General features: G+C 34.5%; 1 protein-coding gene and 1 pseudogene across 1 annotated transcript in view; both read right to left on the bottom strand.

Moving 5' to 3' along the window:
- Positions 1–23,494, bottom strand: part of LOC142610372 (lipid phosphate phosphatase delta) — a 102,134-nt gene that overhangs the window by 25,164 nt on the left and 53,476 nt on the right. The window lies entirely within an intron of this gene.
- Positions 21,525–23,494, bottom strand: part of LOC142610371 (disease resistance protein Roq1-like) — an 88,342-nt pseudogene continuing 86,372 nt past the window's right edge.

Below are 23,494 nucleotides of genomic sequence, written 5' to 3'. Positions count from 1 at the left end.
GATTTACAACTATGTTTTATGCTGGCTTTGTTCCATAACAACGAGTGTTGTATTTGCTTTAATTTGTTCCTTGTATTTTGTGGGATTTTATTGTATTAAGTTTAGTATTAAGTTGGTGAAGAATCGAGCATAAAATGAAGAATCAGTGGATTTTGCGACTGTCTCGCTAGTAGCTAACCCGCGAAAGAGCCACGTGAGAAGCACATGCTGGAAGCTGAAGAGTCATGCCAGCCTGGAAGATTTCACAAGTGTCTCGCGGATAAGGCCTTCTTGCGAGATACCCGCGGATAAGGCATTCTCGCGAGATACTCGCGAAACTCTCTGCTTGAAGGATTTTTAAGTATAACTTTCTTACCCTTTACCCATATTATATATACCCTCATTACCCACAAATGTGTAAGGAGACTATTCAGAGAAAAAAACCCTAGATAGGTTTTTAACAACACACACATCCATCTTTTAGAGAGAGAGCTACCTATTCTTAGTGTGAAATTATTGTAGCCTCTTCTCATTTCCTCTCTCATTGTCATACTTTGAGAGGAGATTTGTACCCAAACACAACTTACACATTTTCAGAGTGTAGAGAGTGTTTTGAAGATTGGGAAGTTTTGGGAATTTGCTAAAAGAAGCTGGTGAGGCTTGGTGGATGCCATCGGGCGTATTGCGGGATCTAGGAAGCTAGAGAAGACATGACTCCGTGAAGTCCGTTGGTAGCAGGAGCTTGGAGGGCTCAAGTACATTGGGTAAACTAGGCTTGGAGGGTCTTTTGTTATTCTTGGAGGGTCTTCGGTTTCCTCTTCCATAACACATCGGCGTGTTATCTTGTATTTGCATCCTTCTTCCTTTATTCTTGTGCTTTACTTTTATGTACTAGAGTAGTTATCGGTTTATTGCGCCTCATTTACTCTTATTCCGCATTTAGATAAGTTAGAGTAAAAGCAATCTAGCTGTAATTTTTTAATTGAGGGTCTAAACAAGCTCTTGTGTTTCACACAAATCTGAGCTTTCAGGCTTAATTTTGAGAGATGAAATGGAACTGGAAATTTGGAATTAATTGTGAGAAAAAGGGAGATGATCCTCAGTCCTCACTGAACAAATATGAAAGAAGAACAAATGACTATATCAAAATTTATATCAAAACAGGCCTCTTAGCCTTTTTGGTTTAAGCAAGTAAGGGCAACTAGACTCACTTCTTATTGTTGATACTAACAATAGACAAGAATAGTGGGTAAAAAATAGCCTCAAGACCATTATATGTTTATAATCACATTTTCTTTTTTATATAATATGTTTGTAATTATCGTTCATGTAAAGTGTACATAATTGTATAAATATACAATGTTGTGCACATTTAATATTTCGTCTATAATGTAAAATGTAAATAGGAATATAAAACTTAATTCAATGCAACTAGAGATCCCTTTTTCCATGAAGCTTCTGCAATACAATTAAAATCTTCCAAACTAGGGTGTCCCCACACGTTTTGACAACGCCAAATGTGTGTACAAACCTCTTTATTACCATCACTTTTCTCCGCAAGAGTTTTGCAAATGGCTAGATTTAATTTTATTTAAAATTTACACCAAAAGTGCTTCTTGTCCACACGTTAAATGCGTCATTGCTTGAAATTTGTTCAATGCATAATTCTAAATGTTAATTACTACAAACTTGATATAGAAAATATTGTTTTGGATTTTACCTTCCACCATGGAAGACGTAGGGCTCATAAATATATTTATATCAAGGAAGTCAATACCGTACCGGAGGCTGTATCGGTTTGGCTAGCGGTACGATATATTTCGGATACCGGTCAATACTGGTATACTGTTTTGGGTTTACCGCTATTTTTTACTATTTTATATAATATACAAAGTTATATTTCTAATAACTCAATATATCACTTTGACAACTTTCTATATTTTTTTTGATGAAATTATCAATATAAATATTGAAAAGTAAAAACTATTAAATAATGAAACACTCACCAACTCAATAAATATTAGTTCCACGTGTGAAATGAGTGGTTACACCAATTCAAAATATCATTTGATGCTTTTGAGAAAATCAAAATCAAGTGTCTTGACCAAGCATACAAGTTACTCACTATTTACATTGAAAAAGCAAAAAGTAAGTCTGATGCTTTGAGAAAATCAAAAGCAACTTTACTCTTTTGACCACCAAGCGTACAAGTTACTTAGCATACATTAAGCAAAATGTTAGTCCTGGGAAGAGTGGAGCGTAGAGAACGGCGGAGTTACAAAACAGAACAAGCAACTCTCTCAAAAAAAAAAAAAACAAAAAAAACAAAAAACAAAACAGAAGAAGCAAATCAGTCATGGTTGAGTCCTTAAAGAAGAAGATGGTAAAAGAAAAATGAAGTCGAAGTCTTAAAGAAGAGGTGATTCTATCTTTATTTTGCAAAGCTATTGTGCATTTTTTTTTTTTTTTTTCTGCTAGGTTTACTTAGCTTACTTAGATTTGCACCATCCTACACTTAAAAAACTGCCAAACTTTATTTTAAAAAAAAGAATTCGTGTTTTGGCCCGGTATCCATTTACCGACCGAAACAGCCGGATTTCACCGGTATGGCCGGTACGCGGCCGGTAAGACCGGTATTTTTTTTGGGTACAAAACAAGGGGTGTACTTGTACCGGTTGGCTTGCCGGTACGGTATATACCGGCTGTACCGGCCGGCACGGTACGGTATCACCCACACTGATTTATATCAGTTAGGTACTTTGCTTGCTTTATTGATTTTCTGCAAATAGTTTCAAATTTTTGAGGCGGCTTCCCATTCCCAGTATCTGTAGATGTAAATCCATAGCTTGTTAGTTAATTTAAAGCCCTCAATGCAGATTGTTTTACTTAATAGATTAGCCTAGTAGTTACTTAGACTAATTATTCAGATTTAGGTTAAAAAATAATATATCATCTCATGCAAAGCAGCGAAAAGTAAAGAACACAACAATATGATGAACTAGGAAAACTAATGAAACCAACAGTTTTAAGATAAAGATCTGGGGAGGATTTGATGTAGCTATTCTCAAGATCAAACAAATCCACTAATAGAGAATTGAAGTTTTTACAAAAGATTTAACCCTAAATCTACTACTACCTTTAGTAGTAACTTATTGACATAAGCATGTGCAAGTTTCGAATCCACAGACTCATTCTCTCTTGGATTTGTAGCACACAAGTACCCATGCTTGTGACTTTGAGATCCCACTTAAAGGTTTCAAATCACGGCTTGTTGATCTTTGTAGCAACTAGATGCCACCAGCACTTGATTACAGATCTTGTTCCGGTAGATGCTTGTAGAGTTAGAAGGTACAAAACCTCTTAGATCTCATGGGAGTAACTTACAAGTTTTCCAAAAGTCTTCAAAACGTTAGGGTTTTCCTTTTATACGTAGGAGTGTTGGACTGAAACCCTAAACATTTTCACAAGCTTGGGCCTGTTTAAAAATTCTGTAGAAATTGTTTTTCAGCAATTCTCAATCGGTCAAGCCTCATCCTTCGATCGGTCGAGCTTTACAAAAAATTAATGTTTTTCCCTGCAGCTTGTACATATAAGAGTTTTGATCTGTACAACTTTGAGCAATGTCTAACACCTATCCTAGACATGCTTTTGTTCTCGGTTTGCTAACACATACAAGTTGAAATTCTAAACATTTAACTCTAAATCTTTAGAACCTAACAATTTCCTCCATTGGCAATCCATGACAAAACACACTTAAAAAAGAATTGATCATTTCAAGAATTAGCCCAACTTACACATTGTTGCCCAAATACAATTTCATCACAATCCACAAACTATTAGTTGTTAGAATAGACAGCAAATGAGAAAGAATTAATCCTGTAAATTCTTGAAACACTCAAAACAAATCATAAACGCATGTGTGGAAATTACAGTATAAATCCAATAAATAAAAACTGAACTTGAATTCACAAAACATAAGAGATAGATAGAATATCAAATGAATAAACATCAAATAAACTATCATAGTCAATGAACCAATAATGTTTGTGAAACAAGAACAATAAATCAAAAAAATATACATCAAAATCAATGAGAAAAGAAAAATACATCAAAATCTCTTATCAACAAAACAACTAAACTACTCCGTACAAAAACTCTCTACTCTCCCCCTAAGTACAAGAGCCTATCCTAAATTCTACTCCCCCTTTTTGTTACGCATTGCCAAAGGCAACCATTAAGGATTAGAGGGTGGAAGAGGTGGAAAAACACTCCTATCCTCGGCAAAATCTGCTCTTAAGGTAGCAACCTCAATGAGTAGCTCATCAATAAGCTGTCTATGAGCCGCTTGAGTAGTCATAAAGGTCTCCATCATGACATGGAGTGAGAGAGGAGAGGTAACTGTAGGGTCAGTAGTATCATCATCACCAGCGGGATCCATAGCTATAGTAGGATCCACATGAACCTCCTCAGTAGTAAGCTGATCACCAGAGGCAGGAGCTGCAATAGAAGCTTCACCTTTTGGTCTCTTTGAAGTCCCAATGCTTAGTTCAACACTCTTCATTTGAGCATTTCATTGTATGAGAAAAGTGGCTCCTACAAGGGCAATGATATGAACTAATTCTAGAGTAGGAAAGTCTTCTAACCCTATAAAGTTCAACACTCGATCCTTACGCCATCATTGTCAATCAATTTGTAAGCCTTGTTGGTGTTTGCCCCCTGCTTGAGAGTTGGAAGTACATCACAAGCAATGGTCACATGGTTTGACCCGACAACTTCATCAAGGTTTAGATCAATCTTGTTTTCTTTGGCAAGCTTCATGATTTGTTCTATGAAGACGAAGCATTTTTGGATTGGGTGGCCAATGACGCGATGATATTTGCAGTAGTTAGGGTCATCAACTTTTCTCATGTCTTCTGGTCGCTTGCATTCTGGCAATTCAATCAGCTTCAATTACAATAGTTGTTCTAAGATGTTTGGCACATCTTCATCGGGGAACGGATATGCTTTTTGCTCACGTTCCTTAAAGGTCAGATGACGCACTTCGTTCTTTTACCATCCTTCTAGCTGTTTTTCATTTGCCTTTGCTCCTCTTCTTGGAACCTTGATTATGACAGTGTTAACAACCATTGGGTCTTTGAGAATGCCTTTTGCATTTCTGTAATTCCTCCTTACTTCCTTTCTCCTTTCCTCAGGTATGGGAGGGTTTGTATTTCCATGGCTAGCAATGCTCAGCTCCATGTCATGCGCACGAGTTGCTAGTTCTTCAAATTTTTGGGGCTTTATCCTTGAAGGATTTAAAGAAGTCCCTAATGCATGCCTTGGATGCACATTTCTACAGCAGATGTTTCAGAAAGTCTATCCTTGCAATCCAAACTCAAAGAACGCCATCGATTGATATAATTAACCACTGGCTCATTCTCCCATTGCCTGGTATTAGTAAGCTCCATCATGCTTACCGTGCGACGCGTGCTATAGAATCAGTCAAGAAACTCTCTTTCAAGTTGTTCCCAACTATCGGTTGACTCGAGTTCTAAGTTTGTATACCAATCAAAGGCATTCCCCTTGAGTGAATGGAGAAACTGCTTTACAAGGAGGCCTCCTTGAGTCCCTGCATTCTCACAAGTTTCTACAAAGTGAGCAACATATTGCTTAGGATTCCCTTTGCCATCAAATTGCAAGAACTTGGGGGGTTGATACCCATTTGGCATTCTCATGTTGTTGATACGCTTTGTGTAGGGTTTTGAATATGTGAGAGAACATGTAGAAGAACCTCCATATTATGCTTGGATGGTATTTGTTATCATGTCTTGTAATTGTTGAACTGATAACGAAGCAACCGAAGTAGATTGTTCCCATTGAGGAGTGTCTTGATTTTCTTTCCCTTTGTCATCTTTTGTAGAAGTGAAGCTAAATGGGAACTTAGGATCATGGCTTGATTCGCCAAGATCTTGTATTTCAAGTTTATTCATTAGAGTTGCGATTTGGAGATCCTTGTCTTCAAGTGCTTTTATGAGAAGGACGACCCTTCGCTCCATTTCAGCCATCTTTTCTTCCATGGTAGAGGTGTTAGTCATCATGACTGACACAACTTCCCAAGATGATGGAGAAGGAAGTGAATTGAAGTGAGCACGTGAAATCTCATTTTTTGGATTCCCTTTGATGGGAGAGAAATTGTGCGACCAACTTCTTGTGAAGGAAGAAGGGGATTTGCCCTCATACTTGAGGTGTTCTAAGGTGGAGATGTCCTTGTTGATGACCTTGCTTCTTGTAAGAGGGTCTAAGGAGATGATTTTCTGGACCTTGGCTTCTTTGGTTGATTGAGATTGAAGTTGATTATGAGCTTTAGGTTGGCTACAATTGATTGCACCAATGCAGTTGTTGGTGGTAGACATACCAAGTCTAACTGAAGTAGCTATTGTTGAAGCTTGAATGTTCTTGCTAGAGGCCATTGAAGTTGGTAGCAAGATGATGAAAATTTCTTTCTTTAAAGGAGAATAAGATGAGAGGCAGAGAGGTCCCACCGGACGTGCCAAAATTTGTAGACGACTAAATTTCTTAGTTCGAAATAAATCAAACAAGTAAAATAGTTTTACAAATGCGAATTTGTATTGATGAATGTGTGGTACAATTCTCTGAAATTACAAAAGAGTGATCCTCTAATTCGATCTCCTTGAAATATTTGTTGATTGGAATAATGGTAATGTGATTTTGATCCGAACACAAAATATCCTTCAATCTAGTTGAGGAATGGATTGAAGATCTTCAAAACGGAATTACAATAAATCTCTGGCTATGAGCTTGTTAGAAATCTTTTATTCTTCACGTTCTTCATGTTCATCGTGTGTTCTTCGTCTTCGAAGGTTTGTAGTGGAAGTTCTTTGGGGCTTTAGAGGCTTGAATCCATAGAACTTCGCTAATTTATGGTTTGTTGAGGCTTCTAGAGGTTTTTGAGCTTGATTCCGATGACCTTTGAGATCTAGGCGGGCAGTTTGGATGGTTTTGCTTTGAATGTTCTTCGTATTTGAGGTTGAAGTTCTTAAAGTTCCTGGAGGCTTCAAGGCTTGATTCCAGCAGAGTTTCAATACTTCTGAATCTTCTTTAATGCTGCTTGTGCTCTAGATGGCTTGGTCTATCCAAATGCCTTAGCAAGGCTTCTATTTATAGAAGTTTGGGGGGTAGGTGAGCAATACATGGTAGAGTCTAATTGGGGATACATGTCACAACCTGATCGGTCTGCTTAGGTCATCACTTACACACGCCGGCTCGCTTGTGTCATCGCTTACACGCGCCTACGTGTGATTAGCATTTTGCATGTTTTTCATGTTTTTTTTTACCTTAATGAAATTTGGCAAATTTCTAGTAACTAAACATGATACTTTGTAATTAGCCATACTTTGTGGACTTGGTGGCATGATGTGTCAGCTTGTGATAGGCCGGGAATTTTCCCTCTCTACTCAATGATTCCAAATGTTTTCAAAAACACTTTCTCTTCAACCAAATCATTTTTTTTTTATCAAGATTCAAAAAATTTTCCCTTAAAAATTTCTACCTAACCCAAAAAGTATTAAACATTTCAAGAAGCACAATTTTGAATGGCCACAATAATTAACACACAATCACATGTACAATATTCAACAAAGAATTGCATGTGGTGTGTGCAACTAGTAAATGTATTAGATACATAAAAGGTGATATGTAGATAGGAATTAAATACAATTTCTACATTATCAATCACATAAGTTTGAAAGTGACTATTACCTACAGAATTACATCATATAACTCCCACATTTACTAGAAAACACGCTTGCAATCATGTAAAAACATTTTTTTTAAATTCTTTTTCTTCTGAATAATCAAGGCATTTTCTTTATTCTTTTCTTTTGAAAAATTTGTTGATTTTTCTTTTGTTTTCCACTTGCTTTTCTCAATTAACACCTCGTTTAATCTTGTTGTGCAAGTGCTACACCTCACTGAGCATGGCATTTATAATTTGCACACAAGTGTTCATGATTGGTGAGTAATAGTAGTGAGATGATTATTTATGCCTTTCTCTTAGGATTTTTTAGTCCTTTCAATCAAAAGAATGTGACTTCAAAATCAAGATCATGTATTTAAAAACCATAAACAACTCACACAATATAAGCACTACATAGCACAAACTAGCAAAGTGCAAAAAAATAGCTTATCTAAGCTAAACAAAGTACACAGTCATGATATGCAAATTTCACAGGCCAACCTCAATTACACACTTGAAGATGTGTAATAAAAACACAATTATTTATTTATTTATTTTTTTTTGTTTAAAAAAAAAAAATTTAAAACATCAACAATAGACCTAGAATGAAATGCATGAATGTAATGCAAATGCAAATCCTAATGAAAAATATTTTGGTCACAAGAGATTGAAAAAATTAGCACAAGGACCAAAAGTATCCAAAGGGAGACTATGGACAAGTGATAACACCAATCACTTGACGAAGAGACTCAAAGTTGCTCTTATTAAGAGGTTTGGTAAAGATGTTAGCATTTTGATGATCAATAGGGATATACTCAAGAACAATAACTTTCCTTTCAACAAGATCCCTAATAAAGTGATATCTAATCTCTATATGCATGGTCCTAGAATGTTGAATCGAATTCTTAGAGATATCAATAACATTAGAGTTATCACAATACACAACCATAGTATCTTGTGATAAACCATAATCAGCCAACAGTTTTTTCATCCAAAGAAGCTATGTACAACAACTCCTAGTGACAATATATCTTCTACAATTGACAGAGAGATAGAATTTTGCTTTTTACTTATCCAAGCAACCAAGTTTGTTCCAACATAAAAACATCCACCATTAGTGCTTTTTCTATTATCAGCATTACCAACCCAATTAGCATCAAAATATCCAGCAAGAAAAACATTTGATTCTTTGCTATAGAACAAACCAAAATCACTAGTCCCACTCACATATTTAATTATTCTTTTAACAGCAGTTAAATGGGACATTTTGGGATTAGTTTGAAACCTAGCACATACACCAACACTAAAAGATATATTAGGACAACTAGTAGTTAAATATAATAAACAACCAATCATACTTTTATATAAGGTAATGTCAACAAGCTGACCAGATGGATTAATTCCCAGTTTTGTGTAGGTGACCATTGGTGTTCTTGCATGAGCAGCATTCTCAAGTCCAAATCTCTTGACAAGATTTCTTGCTTACTTGGCTTGGTTGATGTATATTCTTTGTCGATTTGCTTCACTTGCAATCCCAAGAAGTAGGTAAGTTCACCCACCATGCTTATCTCAAAGGTTTTCTTCATTTCATCTGCAAAAGATTTAGCAAGAGCATCATTAGTAGAGCCAAAAACTATATCATTGACATAGACTTGTGCCATAACAAAATCTTTCTTATCCCTTTGAATGAAAAGAGTAGTATCATCATTTCCTCTTTTAAATTCGTTCTCTGTAAGATAAGAAGTTAGCCTGTCATACCAAGCTCTTGGAGCTTGTTTAAGACCATATAGTGCTCTCTTCAGTTTTTAGACATCATTTGGCCTATGTGGATCCACAAAACCCTTGGCCTGCTCTACGTATACTTCTTTTTGCAACATTCCATTCAAAAAGGCACTTTTCACATCCATCAGATAGAGCTTGAAGTTCAAGTAACACGCAATAGCCAAGAGTATTCTGATAGACTTCAGTCTGGCAACCGGTGCAAAGGTCTCATCAAAGTCCACTCCTTCTACTTGAGTGTACCCTCGAGCAACGAGTCTAGATTTGTTCCTTATCACTGTTCCATGTTTATTAGACTTGTTCTTGAAGATCCATTTTGTACCTATCACATTTACATCTTTTGGTCTGGAAATCAATTCCCACACATCATTCCGAATGAATTGATGGAGTTCTTCATGCATGGAATTTATCCAATCAACATCTTCTAGAGCTTCATCTACCTTTTTGGGCTCCACTTGAGATAGATAGTAGAAATGTGTAATAACATTCAAAGCCTTTGACCTCAAACGTATGTTATCATTAAAGCTTCCCAAGATGTTGGTGACAGGGTGATTCAGCTTAACCCTTGCAGATGGGCCTTTCACTAGTGAAGTGGATGTGCTTTGAGGTTCTGGAGTGGTACTGGTCTCAACTTGTTCTTGTATCCTCACATGAACTGGTGTGGTTGGTTCAGACACAACATCATTCAGCACTTGTAATTCTTGGTCATTAGGTCACCATTATACTCTTAGGGTAGAACATCTTCAGCTTCTGTAGGTTTATCTTGAATCTTTTGAATCACTTCTGAATGGTCTTCAGTACATTGCTCATCATTGATCACCACATTTGTAGATTTAATTACTGTTTTGGTTATGAGATTGTACACCCTATATGCTTGGCTTGAAGTGGAGTATTCAAGAAAGATCCCCTTATCACTCTTTACATCAAACTTTTAAGATTTTCACGATCTCGGAGAATGTAACAATCATTACCAAATATTTTGAAGTACTTGACAACTGGCTTTTTCCCTCTCCAGAGTTCGTATGGAGTCTTTTTAGTATCCGGTCTGAAATACACTCTGTTTAGTGTATGACATGCAGTGTTTATTACTTCTCCCCAGAATGATTTTGCCATGCTTTTTTTATTCAGCATGACTCTTGCCATTTCTTGAATAACTCTGTTCTTTCTTTCTACAACTCCATTCTACTAAGGTGTCTTGGGTGCAGAGAACTCTTGCATAGTTCCTTGATAATTGCAGAAGGATGCAAGGTTAGAGTTTTCAAATTCTTTTCCATGATCACTTCTAATGCGAGCAATCACAGCATTCTTCTCAATTTGTAGTTTCTTGCATAAATGGATCATCTTATCTAAAGCTTCAGATTTGTCTCTCAAAAGAACCACCCAGGTATATCGAGTGAAATCATCCACAACAACTAGAATGTACTTCATTCCTCCTAGACTTTGAACTCTGGCAGGACCCATTAAGTCAATGGGTAACAACTCTAACAGTCTAGATGTTTGAACTTCCCTTATGGATGGATGCTTGGATTTCACTTGTTTACCAATCTGACATGGTCCACATATACTTTTCTCAATCTTCTCAAATTTTGGTAAATCTAGAACAGCTTCACACTTGGAGATTTTCTCAATTTTCTTATGACTTGCATGTCCTAATTGTTGATGCCATAAGTCACCTTGATTTATCTTTACACTATAGCACTTGTGATTGATGCTTGGAGTTATGCCATAGCAGTTATCAGCAGTCTTTATTCCAACACAGATGCAATCACCTCCACTATCAAGTATTTCACATTCATACTTGGTGAACAATACATTCAATCCATTGTCACAGATTTGACTGATACTTAGCAGATTTGCCTTTAATCCGTCTACGTACCAGACATCTTCAAACACTAGTAGCCCTGGAATTTTTACTGTTCCAATACCTCTGATGATTGATTTGCTTCCATCACCAAATGTGATAGTTCCAATCTTTCCTTCAAAAGGAGCCTTGAACAAGGCTTTGTTACTTGTCATGTACTGGGAACAACCACTATCCAAATACCACAAACAAGTATCATGTACTTTTAAGGCCGTTAAAGCAGTATAACAAACATAGTTATTGTAGCATGTAGTTGTACCAAGAAAATTACAAATAGGGTTAGCACATTTAAAAATCCACCTAGTCCAAGACCAAACACATTCAATTTTTAGTTTAATTGAATGCAAAGGAAATACATTAGAATCCATGAGGACAGGAGTCAAGGATTAACTTAAGGTAAACTACCCAAACAAGAACTAACCTGCTTTGATACCACTTGTTAGTTAGTTTAGACCCCTTAATGCAGATTGTTTAATCTAATATATTAGCCAAGTAATTACCTAGGTTAATTATTCAGATCTAGGTTAAACAATAATATATCATATCATGCAAAGAAGTGGAAAGTAAAGAACACAACAATATGATAATCTAGGAAAACCAATGAAACCAACAGTTTCAAGGTAAAAATCTAGGGAGGATTTGATCTAGCTATGCTCATGGTAAAAAAAAAAATCCACTAATAGATATTTGAAGTTTTTACAAAAGATTTAACCCTAAATCTATTGCCCTAAATCTATTGCTACCTCTAGTAGTGACTTATTGACACGACCACATGCAAGCTTCGAATCCATGGACTTCTTATTTCTTGGATTCGCAGCACATAAGCATCCACGCTTATGATTTCGAGATCCCACTCAAAGGTTTCAGATCACAACTTGTTGATCTTTGCAGCAACTAGATTCCATTAGCACTTGATTGTAGATCTTGTTCTAGTAGATGCTTGTAGAGTTAGAAGGTATAGAACCTTTCAGATAGGGGTGTGCAGCCAACTCGCCAAAATTGACCCAACCCAATGAATTGGGTCAGTTTTTAGGCCTTGGTGGGTTGAGTTGGGTTGGGTTGGGTTAGGGTCATAAAATTTTAAACCCGCCAAACCCAACCCAACCCACCCATATATTTAATATATATATAAAATATATTATATAATTAATAATTTTTTTTTAAAAACCAGCTCTTCATATCCTATATAAAAGCCAATTAGTTCACACAAATTCTAGTAAATTACTATTGTAAGGACACAATTCGAGCCCGAACCCACAGTCAGATGGGGATGGCCTTGAAAGACCTTTTATAATAAAATTTGTAGAGAATGGACTTGAAATCTAGGTTCTAGTGATTTTAGATAACAAAAATGATGGGCTTCGTCACAATGATACACACAAGGAACTGTTTATATGAAAGAATCTTTTCCTCGGACATAAGCCGAGGATGATTTATATTATCTCTTCCTCAGATAGATTACAGCTATGGATCATGAGGTACAAAATGTTGTTTTTCTCTTTTTCTTTTCTCCCCCCCTTTCTCAAGGTCCCTCCTTCCTTTTTATATCCTGTCCTTCTTCTCCTCTTCCTCCTCCACGTAAGGGTTAGATTGTTTGGTTTAGATACTTGTCCTATCCACCTCCCTAAAGTCTTTGGAAACAGGAGCAAGGCTAAACTCTGGTACTCAGGTTTCACTTCCCCATTAATGTAGCCAGAATAGCAATTTGCAGAGCATTTAATGCAAGGGCGGTGGTAACAGCTTTATCTTAAATATTCCATCGTCCTCCTTCTCATCTTCCACGTTTACCATGTTTACCCTTATCTACAGGATTTTCTCGCATATTGCATGTGGATGTTTAACCAACCCTTCTCCTACCTCGTCTTTACATAGCCGAGGACATAATCTTCCTCGGCTATCTTATTGGACATATTTGTTTAGGTATAACCTCTTTACTTATTAGTGTTGCTTTATGAGTTGACATTTTTACATCCTCAGACCATTTAGTTTCATCAGATTGGGCCTTTAGCTCAAGAAATACTCTTGGGCCATCTCCACACATATTCCTGGACCTAATGACCCTACAATTATTGTTGTTTAGTCATTAGTATTGTTTGCCTTTAAGAAGTTACATTGATATTAATCTTTGGTTTTTTTTAATATATTTATATTTATATTTTTTTCTACTCAATTTAATAATAATAATAATAATAATAATAATAATAATTTGTTCAACCCATGGGTTTAACCCGATTCATGTGGGTTGGGTTGGGTTGGACTTATGTGATGGGTTGGGCTGGGTTGAATTTTTTTTGACCCACTATGGTGGGTTGGGTCAAAAAATTCTCTTAACCCGACCCATGCACACCCTTACTCTCAAATCTCACATGAGTAACTCACAAGTCTTCCAAGAATCTTCAAAACGTGGCTAGGGTTTTCCTTTTATACGTAAGAGTGTTGGATTGAAACCCTAAACGTTTTTGAGGGCTTGCGCTTGTTTAAAAATTCTGCAGAAATTATTTTTCTATGATTCTTGATCGGTCGAGCCTCATCCTTCAATCGGTCGAGCTTCACAGAAAATTAAAATTTTTTTTCCTGCAGCTTGTACATTCTTGAGTTTTGACCTATACACTTTTGAGCAATGTCTAACACCTATCCTAGACATGTTTTTGTTTTCAGTTTGCCAACACATACAAGTTGAAATTCTAGACATTTAATTATAAATCTTTAGAACCTAACATCGCTAAATGGCGTCCGTCTTAAGGTGAAGAGATGAAGTGTTCATCCCAAAATGTAACTGATGATGCACAAAATCATCAGCGAGTAAATTGCTTATACGCCCAACAACCGAAGGTACCTGAAAAATGAAAAGTGAAAAAAAATGAAGTATGTTCATACCAAATGTAACAAGGTCTTGTATAATTAGAGTGTTAGCTATTGAAGAGGCAACCTAGTAGATGTTGAGGTCTCCTTTTACAGCCTTTCCATGCGTTGCATTGGCTGCTAAGCAAAAGCTAGCATTTACAATCATGTCAACTGGGACCTGCAATCAGCCATGATATGATATATATAGTCAAAGTCTCAAAGAGGAGCACATCTAATACATGGTTTGAAGAAAGGGTGATATACATAGGCAAGTATATATGTCAGTTATACTTGTCCGGATATATGCGTGAGGATCGGGATTAAGTGTAACTTTAATTAATAGTACATGATCTAATAACTTTTTTCATTTAGGTAATAATTTAAAAATATCATGCTTGGATTATGTACATGACAGGGGCAACTTAGTACATGACATGGTATTAGGATATTATTTGGAACCATTATAATGGACTAATGTATTACACATGGTACGGATCTAATTGTAACATCCTATGCTATAAAATAAAAATTGGGCCTATGGTTATCTTTTTTTTTTTGCAAAAAAAGGTTAAATTCTCATTAATTGTGATAGTTCACTTTTAGGTAAAATAGAAACTCTATCAACTAAGTTTTAAAAAATTCAAAATTCTATTTCAAAAAATTTCCAAAATATTAAATTTTATTTGAAGTATTTTAATAATTTTAAATTGTAAAAGAATAAAATTTATACATTACATATGATCATTATTTCAATTACCTTCTAAATGATGGAGGATAGGAGAATGCAATTTGTAAATCTACTATCAAGATAACATATATTAAATAAGTGGTGGATAGTAAATTTAATTGCAATTGAGTATTGTGTGTAATTATCATTATAGAATAGCTCACGTCGGGATGTGTTATGTGAAATCAATGATATAAAACAAAGATAATTTTTCTAAACCATTATATTGAACAAAAAATTATTTATTTTCATTTATTTTCAAGTTATAAATTTTTTTTTAAGTCAAGTCAAAGACCTTTAAGCGAAATAAATTCTTTTAATTTTTATTTAACTATCCTGTGTATCGCACGGGTTAGCAACTAGTGTAAAATGTAAATATGAATATAATACATAATTTTCCATAACCTCAAATAGTCAATAGACTCAATACAACTAGAGATCCCTTTTTCCACGAAGCTTCTGCAAAACAGTTAAAATCTTCTAAACGAGAGTGGCCCCTAGGGACGGAGGCATAGTAGATGTTGAGGTCTCCTTTTACAGCCTTTCCATGCGTTGCATTGGCTGCTAAGCTAAAGCTAGCATTTACAATCATGTCAACTGGGACCTGTAATCAGCCATGATATGATATATATAGTCGAAGTCTCAAAGAGGAGCAAATCTAATACATGGTTTGAAGAAAGGGTGATATACATAGGCAAGTATATATGTCAGTTATACTTGTCCGGATATTTGCGTGAGGATCGGGATTAAGTGTAACTTTAATTAATAGTACATTATCTAATAACATTTTTCATTTAAATAATAATTTAAAAATCTCGTTCTTGGATTATATGTGATTTATGTTTATTGAATCTCAATTAGAAAGAAAGGAAAATAAGAATAATGATTTTCGGTATTAGATTAGGAGTAAATTACATCACTGTGTTCTTATATGGTAGAAGCACAGGTTAACAAATCTAACAGCTCTAACTAACTTCAAACGGGTATCTAATAGTTCTTATTTGTGTTATTTACTAACTAGCTATAATATACATTATTTACAAAACTACATGTAGTTTTATGTACAGAAGCCTATGCTACTGGTCATATTCCTGTGTGAGTGAATTTAGTGCTGAGCTGATCTGCATCTCTCAACACTCCCCTTCAAGATGGAGCAAATGGTTGATGACTCTTATCTTGCTAATAATGTGTTTAACTAAATAATAGTCATTAAATTAACACTATGCTTTGAAGTTTGTATGGAGGGTAAAACACCGGATAAGAGAGTGAAGTACATCAGAGAGAAGTGTGGAAAAAAGGAGTTAGTATCCTCTCCCTTTATTTAAATGTTTTAAAAATTAAAATGGAGCACAAGGGAGTAAATGTCCCTCCCCTATTTGGTTGTAGGTTGTAAGGATAGAAAATGATAATCTATAAAATAATTGACAATTATATGACTTATTTATTAATCTCTATACTTAAGAAATACCGATGAGGAAAAAGTTAGAAATAACAATTAATCAAACTTGAATCCCCTTCCCTCCATATTTTCCCAAATTGGATGAATTAAAAAAAAAGAAGAATTGTTTTGAATGGATAGAAAGCTTTCCAAACCCCCTTAAATTCTTTCCCTTTTCCTTTTTAAAGAAATTCAAAAAAGGGAGAATTAAATCTATTTCCTTATTCTCCTAATATGTGGGGAGTAGTATAAAGTATCCACATTTGAACTATTCCGGTTATTCGCTATCAATTTCAAAGATATCTTCAAGGACTTTTTAATGGGATCTTCTCAGGCTTGTTACAAACACATGGCTTTATCAAGCTTCCCCCTTGTATTTGAGAAGGCATGTTAGAGTCTTAGAGATAATATTACAGTAGTTGTTGTGTATTGGCCCAAGTGATAGCTGAATTTAGTGTAAAACTCATCTAGGGCTAACCCTAAACTCTACTACTGTATAAATCATATGAGGGTCATTGTAATCTTCACTTCATCATACAGTAAAGACGTGTCCTCCAAAGCTTTATACCGTGAAAGTAGGCGCATCTATTTTCTAATTTCTTCAATTTATTTCAACAGCATGTATGACCTGTATTTTTATGTCCTGTGTAGTGGAACGTATGATAGTGTCAATCGGTCAACAAGGTATTGGCACTAAACATTGAATATCAATACTCCCTAATCTTTGGCTCTTGGTAGACATTCAAATCTGCATGAAAGAAAGGAATGACACTCTATATCAGGGTTAATTATATTTTAATATGGGAATTTTTTAATTTTTTTGTTTTTGCCAATGATAAAACTGTAAAGGACCACTTGCTATTGTTTCTATCCCTCTCTTCTACCCGTTATGATTGTCCATCAATCATAAAGATAAAGAATATAAATTCAAGTCAATGATTAACCATAATGATTTTAAAGGACAGTATATTATGGAACAATGACATATACTCTATGTTTATCAAAAAATCTACTTTATTTTTGAAATATAAGAATAAGCAATTCAAATTTTGCATAATTTGGTATTTATTATCTCATAATTTGAGCAAAGAGCCCTCAACTTACTTCCTTTCATACAAGTGGGAGGGAAAAGTCCAAAAACAGAAGAAGAAAAGAAAATTAAAAAAAACACCATGATACACCAATATCAAATGTCTTATGATCCTCACCAAGTCCTCCTAGGGAAACAAAATTAAATACAAAAAGACGGAGAGACAATATATATTACAAAAGAGATAGGTTCAAATTACACCAGTGTAACTTTACAAAAGTTACATCTTTTTTACACCGTAGATTTTTAAAAGATCTAAAAATGCTATTTCTTTTTCCCTTATTACCTAATTAATACTACAATTTTTCCTTCTCTCTCTCCTTATTAAATTCTTTCCATACCTTTTTTTTGTTTTAAATTCCTTTTTCTTTCTATTTGTAGAGCATAATATCATTTTGGTGTGGGCAGATCTATTTGCAAGAAATTCAAATGGTACTAGATAAGTTAAGAGACATAATAAGTACAAATCTATTTGCAAGAAATTCAAATGATCTAATCATGGCTATCCTTGAACTTGATTTTTTTTTTGTGGAGAAATTGTTAGGAATTCAGATACTAAATAGTACTTGCTCCTTTAAAATTTTATTTTGTTCTTTTCATTAATTTGCTTTATCCAAACGAACATGCTCTCAGTCAACATGTTGAAGAAGAAGAAGAAATTGGAACTGCAGGTTGCCAGGTCTGTCAAATTTAGAAGAGCTTCTGATGGTGTTGCCAAGGAGTCCAGCCATGAAGAATCATCCAGTGAGGACGACAGTGATGATGATTTTGCAGTTGATTGGAGATCCCAGCACTTGTGAATGTGCTTGGCAGATGTTTTGGTATCTATGAGGGTATGATCTTAAAATGTTATAACCAGAAAATGTGATGTATCGTCTGACCCAAACTGGAATCCACCATATCAATCTTTTCTTTAGATTTTAAGCTAAAAAAAAAAACCAAGATGCTAAGCAATAATAAACAAGAACTCATAATAGCCACACCATTGTAAACAAGTAAATCCTTAACAATGAAACCACTTCTAAGTTCTATCGTTAACATGTAGGAAAAAATAATAAAAAATGGACTCCAACTTGTTGGAGAAAATAATAAAAAATGGACCCATAGTACTTTCTAAAAAAAAAAAAAACTTCTCCATAGCATCAGGTAGCCACACTTATTTTCAAATTGAATAGAAATGTATGGGGAATTGTAAAGAAAAAGTTTCTCAAAAAAAAAAAAAAAAAAAATTCCAAAGAAAAAGGAAAGAATGAGTTAATAAAGAGAGAAAGAGAGACAAGAGAAATATTTAATGAGGAGAGAGATAATGTGGAAACTATTAATTAGGTAAGTATTTATTGATTTAATAGATAAATATTTTCTTTTTTAACCGTTTGATATTTGAAAAATCTATGGTTTAAAAAATGTGTAACTCTTGAAAGTTACACCAGGTGTAACTTGAACTCATTTCTTTATAAAAAAACCTTAAATACTTTGTAATTTTCCTATTATGTATAAGCCAAAAAGAAATAAAAACATGACACCCCAAAATTAAATACATTATAATCATCTAAATGGCATGGTAAACACTGCTCTTGTCATCGGGATCAGGATGCCAAATGAAGGTCGTGGATAGAATTACCAAAGAAATCTGAGGTGAAATTTTTTGTATTAGAATTGAGATGAAACTAAAAGATCTACAACACCATCCATCAACAAATCAGCAAAGAAACGCATTGAACTACTTAAATCGATTCCTTTAATTGCACTTTTTCTCATGGTACCTGAAAGAGTCAAACATTAAAGTCAAATACACACATAGATGCCCTCTAATTAAACAGAGCCACCTTGATCCCATTAAAATTTTTAATCATTGATATGCGATATTCCCTCATAACAGTTAATACACAAAAGATCGAGAGGTAGTAAATGATCCATAGAAAGAGCATTAATTGGAAAAGACAATTTAGTTTGATTATACGAAAAAAATTGATAATAAAATTGGCCATATACAAGGATCAATTTCAGTGTCCATCATCTAAACAAGCTATAAGAAAAAGCTGAGTTGTTTCAGATGCAATGAAAAACACAATAAGCAGAAATCCAAGTTATAAACCATCTGTTGGTTACAAATTCTATTGCAAAGTCAAATGCTTATTTTTAGTGAATGAATGTACTTAGCCATTGGTTTTCAAAGCCGTCATAAATGCATATGAACTAGTAACAATAATTCGCACCACATCTCAAGGTAAGATCATGGTGTAGAAAGCACAAAGAAATACTTATTTAATTTTGAAATTCAGTTGTATTTTATTTTAAGTCTTAGAAGTTAATTAGGTTGTTTTATTAATTTCCTGATGTCAAGTATATTTTTATAAATCTTTTTTGCAAGTCAATTAGAATTAGGGTTCATATGTCAAATAGAATTATGTTTTTGACATAGAAATTTATATTGTATACCTTTGGAGACAATTTACAATTTCGCTTTTGATTAATAAAAAATTTCTGCCGGAAACTTTTCAATGGTCCAGTGTTGACTCCTGCCAATGCTAGTAGCTTACTCCTAGGTCTTCTATCTCACTTGGTATCAACTCCAAACAACCCTAAGTGCTAACTCCTAGGTGATTTTCATTGTTTCCATTTTTCCAATTTTTGTGGCACCATGTTTAAGTTTCGTCCTGTGGCATAACACCTAAGCCAGTCGCATTAAATTAATATGTGGCAAGCAAACAAACACTCGTTAGGGAATTAATTGAGCTTTTTATACAGCCAAAAGAATACTAGGGTGCATGAAGCTTTAAACTACAGCCCCACTCATTGCCAATTTGCACACTAAATTGTGATTGGAAGAAGATTATTCAAGAAAATCTCTTTAAATGAATTGGTTTAAAAGCATTCCAACGAAATAGCCTTTGATGAAATGATTAAGGGTTTTCTCAAAAGATGAAAGATGTGAGATATTTTTTCACATGAAATTCCTTATAAGACAAGGTATACCTTTGTTAATATTTGGATCACTAATTTCCAGAACCTCAAAATAAATCATAGTTGCCACAATAGCTTGACTTATTAGACTTTTTCCAGAACCTCACAATAAATCATCTAAATCCTAAGCTTTTAGGCATGAGGCCGGATATATAATGGTTGTTTTTGCTTAAAAACATCAACAATACTATTCCAAAAATGGCCGGACTTTGAAAGGGAGTGTTGGATTCACAGGGAAACTCACATCTGAGAACTATATTTGAGCTTTCACTACGAAGAAGCCAAAAGATCCACTTGACTCTAGAGAGACATGACAGATTTAGGGGGTGAAATCAATTTATGCGCAATTCCCAACCTGGAAGGAGGCTTCTTAACAGCAGACTCGGATATATGTGGAGCAAATAATTTCCTCACCATGCACTATTCAATTGTGCTATTGCTTGATCAATAAAATCACAAACCTTGAAAAATGTGTTCCCCCAAACACATGGGATCTTACTTTAGGCCAAAAGTTAGGGTTGATAGGATTAGAGTTCCCAATTCCCACTAGACATTAGCCTCTATGAGAATAGATTCCCATGCATTAAGTATTATGAACAAATTTACCCAATACTTTTCAACTGGAAATCATTTTCCATTGGCAACCTCTCACAAATTTCCAACAATTAGATACTTGAGTAGTCTTATGATGAAACCTATTATGTCAGTTCTTTTCTAGCAAGACCTGTCATGGATTTATCAGGTAAAAATAATGAAATATCACCAGAAAAATCAAAATCTCAACAAACACCTATCTCAATTTTTTGGGAGAAGAAAGTAAGATAAATAACACCTACAAGGCATATCACAGATCTTATGTTTTAGACCTCTTTTGCTTATTAGAGAAGGTTCATAAGTTATGAAAATTTCATTTTTCTTGTCCAAAATAATGGAACTTGGAAAATCACTTAACATGATTGGTTGGCACTCGTCAAGCAGACCAAATATCTTTTTGGATTAAAAGAATCAAATTATTGTCACAATATGTGAATTCAAAACGTGAAATTATTCTTAGTATTTCAAAAGCTAGAAGCACTTCCAAAGATGCCATCCTGAAGGACCTGAACATAAATAAGTTACCTACCTTTACAACTGTAGAAGTGTAATATCTTGATGACCTGAACATAGGTAAAGTCCATTGTAACAACTGCTATACATTCTTAGTCAAACATACAAATAAATTAAGATTTGAAACAATTAATTATTACAATGGAATTAAATTTCTAAATCATAATTGACTAAACAATAAAATTTTAGTCTATGCCATATCAGAGGAGCTTGCTTTTCACCGTACAATCCAACATGTCTCCGTCTCCTTCTTAAGTGATGAAGTTGACCTAGGCAACTAAAAGGGAAAAAAGAATGGATTTTTGTAGCTATCAGATGCAATAAAATGGAAGGCAAAATTGGTAAAAGAGAGTTTCAAAGTAGGGTATGTACTTTATGCTGATCCTCCCATTTGTGAATATTCACCAGAACAACAGTAAAACAGGGGATCAGCAAAACAACTTTTGTACGGTGATGCCTCAGAGGTTTGAAACTCCTTTAAACCAAAAAGAAGCAACAGAAATAATCCTTCAGATTAAGAGGCCCTTTCAATATTTTATCACAATAAGCGTTACAAGATTCAGCGATATAACTTGAAAAAAAAAAATTTATTGCACAGAACTTAGAAATTTCAATAACACCTGGCTTTTAACTAGTAAAGGATATGATTCTTAATTGTTGCAGGAAATTTCTCAAAAGTTACATTTTCTTACGCTCTCTATCCAAATCTAAAAGTTCTCAACAATAAAACCACGTTAGAAAAGATAGTGAATGGAGAACAATAGCAACCATAGGAGCAATGAGATCAATAAAATAGAAAGTATTTTAGTGAGAAGATTAAGGTTTGGCAGCTAGCGAATTCAGGTTTGAATGCAAGCTTTTGTTGTAGTGTGTTTGGTGATGTAGAAAAAATACACATTACTTTTTTGTGAATGAATTACTTTATTTGCATAACAAACCATACAAATAGCACAACATCAGCAGCTAAAAGCTACAACACCTAACAACACAAATAGAGCAAGCAGCAAACTAAATAGCAACTGCAACTAAACTTCCAAATAATCAAACAAGAACCCCAAAATTATGGCTATCATAAAAAATATAGAAATTCCCAATTAACATAAGACTATTCAGTAACAAAATTTTGACTCTTCTCATAAGGAGGATAGTCTCAACAGATTTGACATTGCCACTGAATATAGGAGCATTTCTTTGAAGCCAAACAAATAAACCATTATAGACCAAGCAAGTTTGCATATGAGGCATATAAAACTTTTAACGTTCAACTTATCTGTATCCCACATGACCACTTAATGCATGCTAAATTGCTATTATATACCTGGTATTTTATTAGACACCACAACTTAACTTTATCTGAAAGCCTCTTAGAGAAAGGACACTCAAACTCAACGAACAAGTTATGATTCCTGCTTGCAAGGTAACTACTACAGAAGACGCATAACATGTCACCTTCATCATTTTAACAGCCTATCACATGTGGAATGTCTAGTTCTCTAAGGGAATGTTAGGAATAATATATGAATGCTAGATCAATTTCTTCTAAATATGATTTAATCTCACTACGTACTACTCATAACATGCTCAATGCATTATTTATTATTCTTTAATTAGAAGGGAAAAGCAACTGCACCTTAAATGAAATCAAAGATTGAAGGAAATTAAAAAATTACATACCAAATTAAACAGTGATACTCTACATACCATCACCCGACATTCATATATCAAAACAGGAAGATTGGGAAAATAGTAAGAGATCTTATTAAGTCTAGACCTTCAAATTGATTACAGCTCACCCAATTTCTATATATAACCTCAATATCATCTTGAATCTTCATTCAAGTATTGAACTCAAGCATTTTGGTTTTTGGTCAAAAAGTAACATACAAATTCAGCATACATTGCAAATGTATATTATAAAAACCATCATAGATTCCAGTACATTTCAATATTAAGCATTGCATTCACCAAAG

The sequence above is a fragment of the Castanea sativa genome, chromosome 9, assembly GCF_040712315.1.
Source record: "Castanea sativa cultivar Marrone di Chiusa Pesio chromosome 9, ASM4071231v1".
Lineage (NCBI taxonomy): Eukaryota > Viridiplantae > Streptophyta > Magnoliopsida > Fagales > Fagaceae > Castanea > Castanea sativa.
This window is presented reverse-complemented; position numbering and strand designations above follow the sequence as displayed.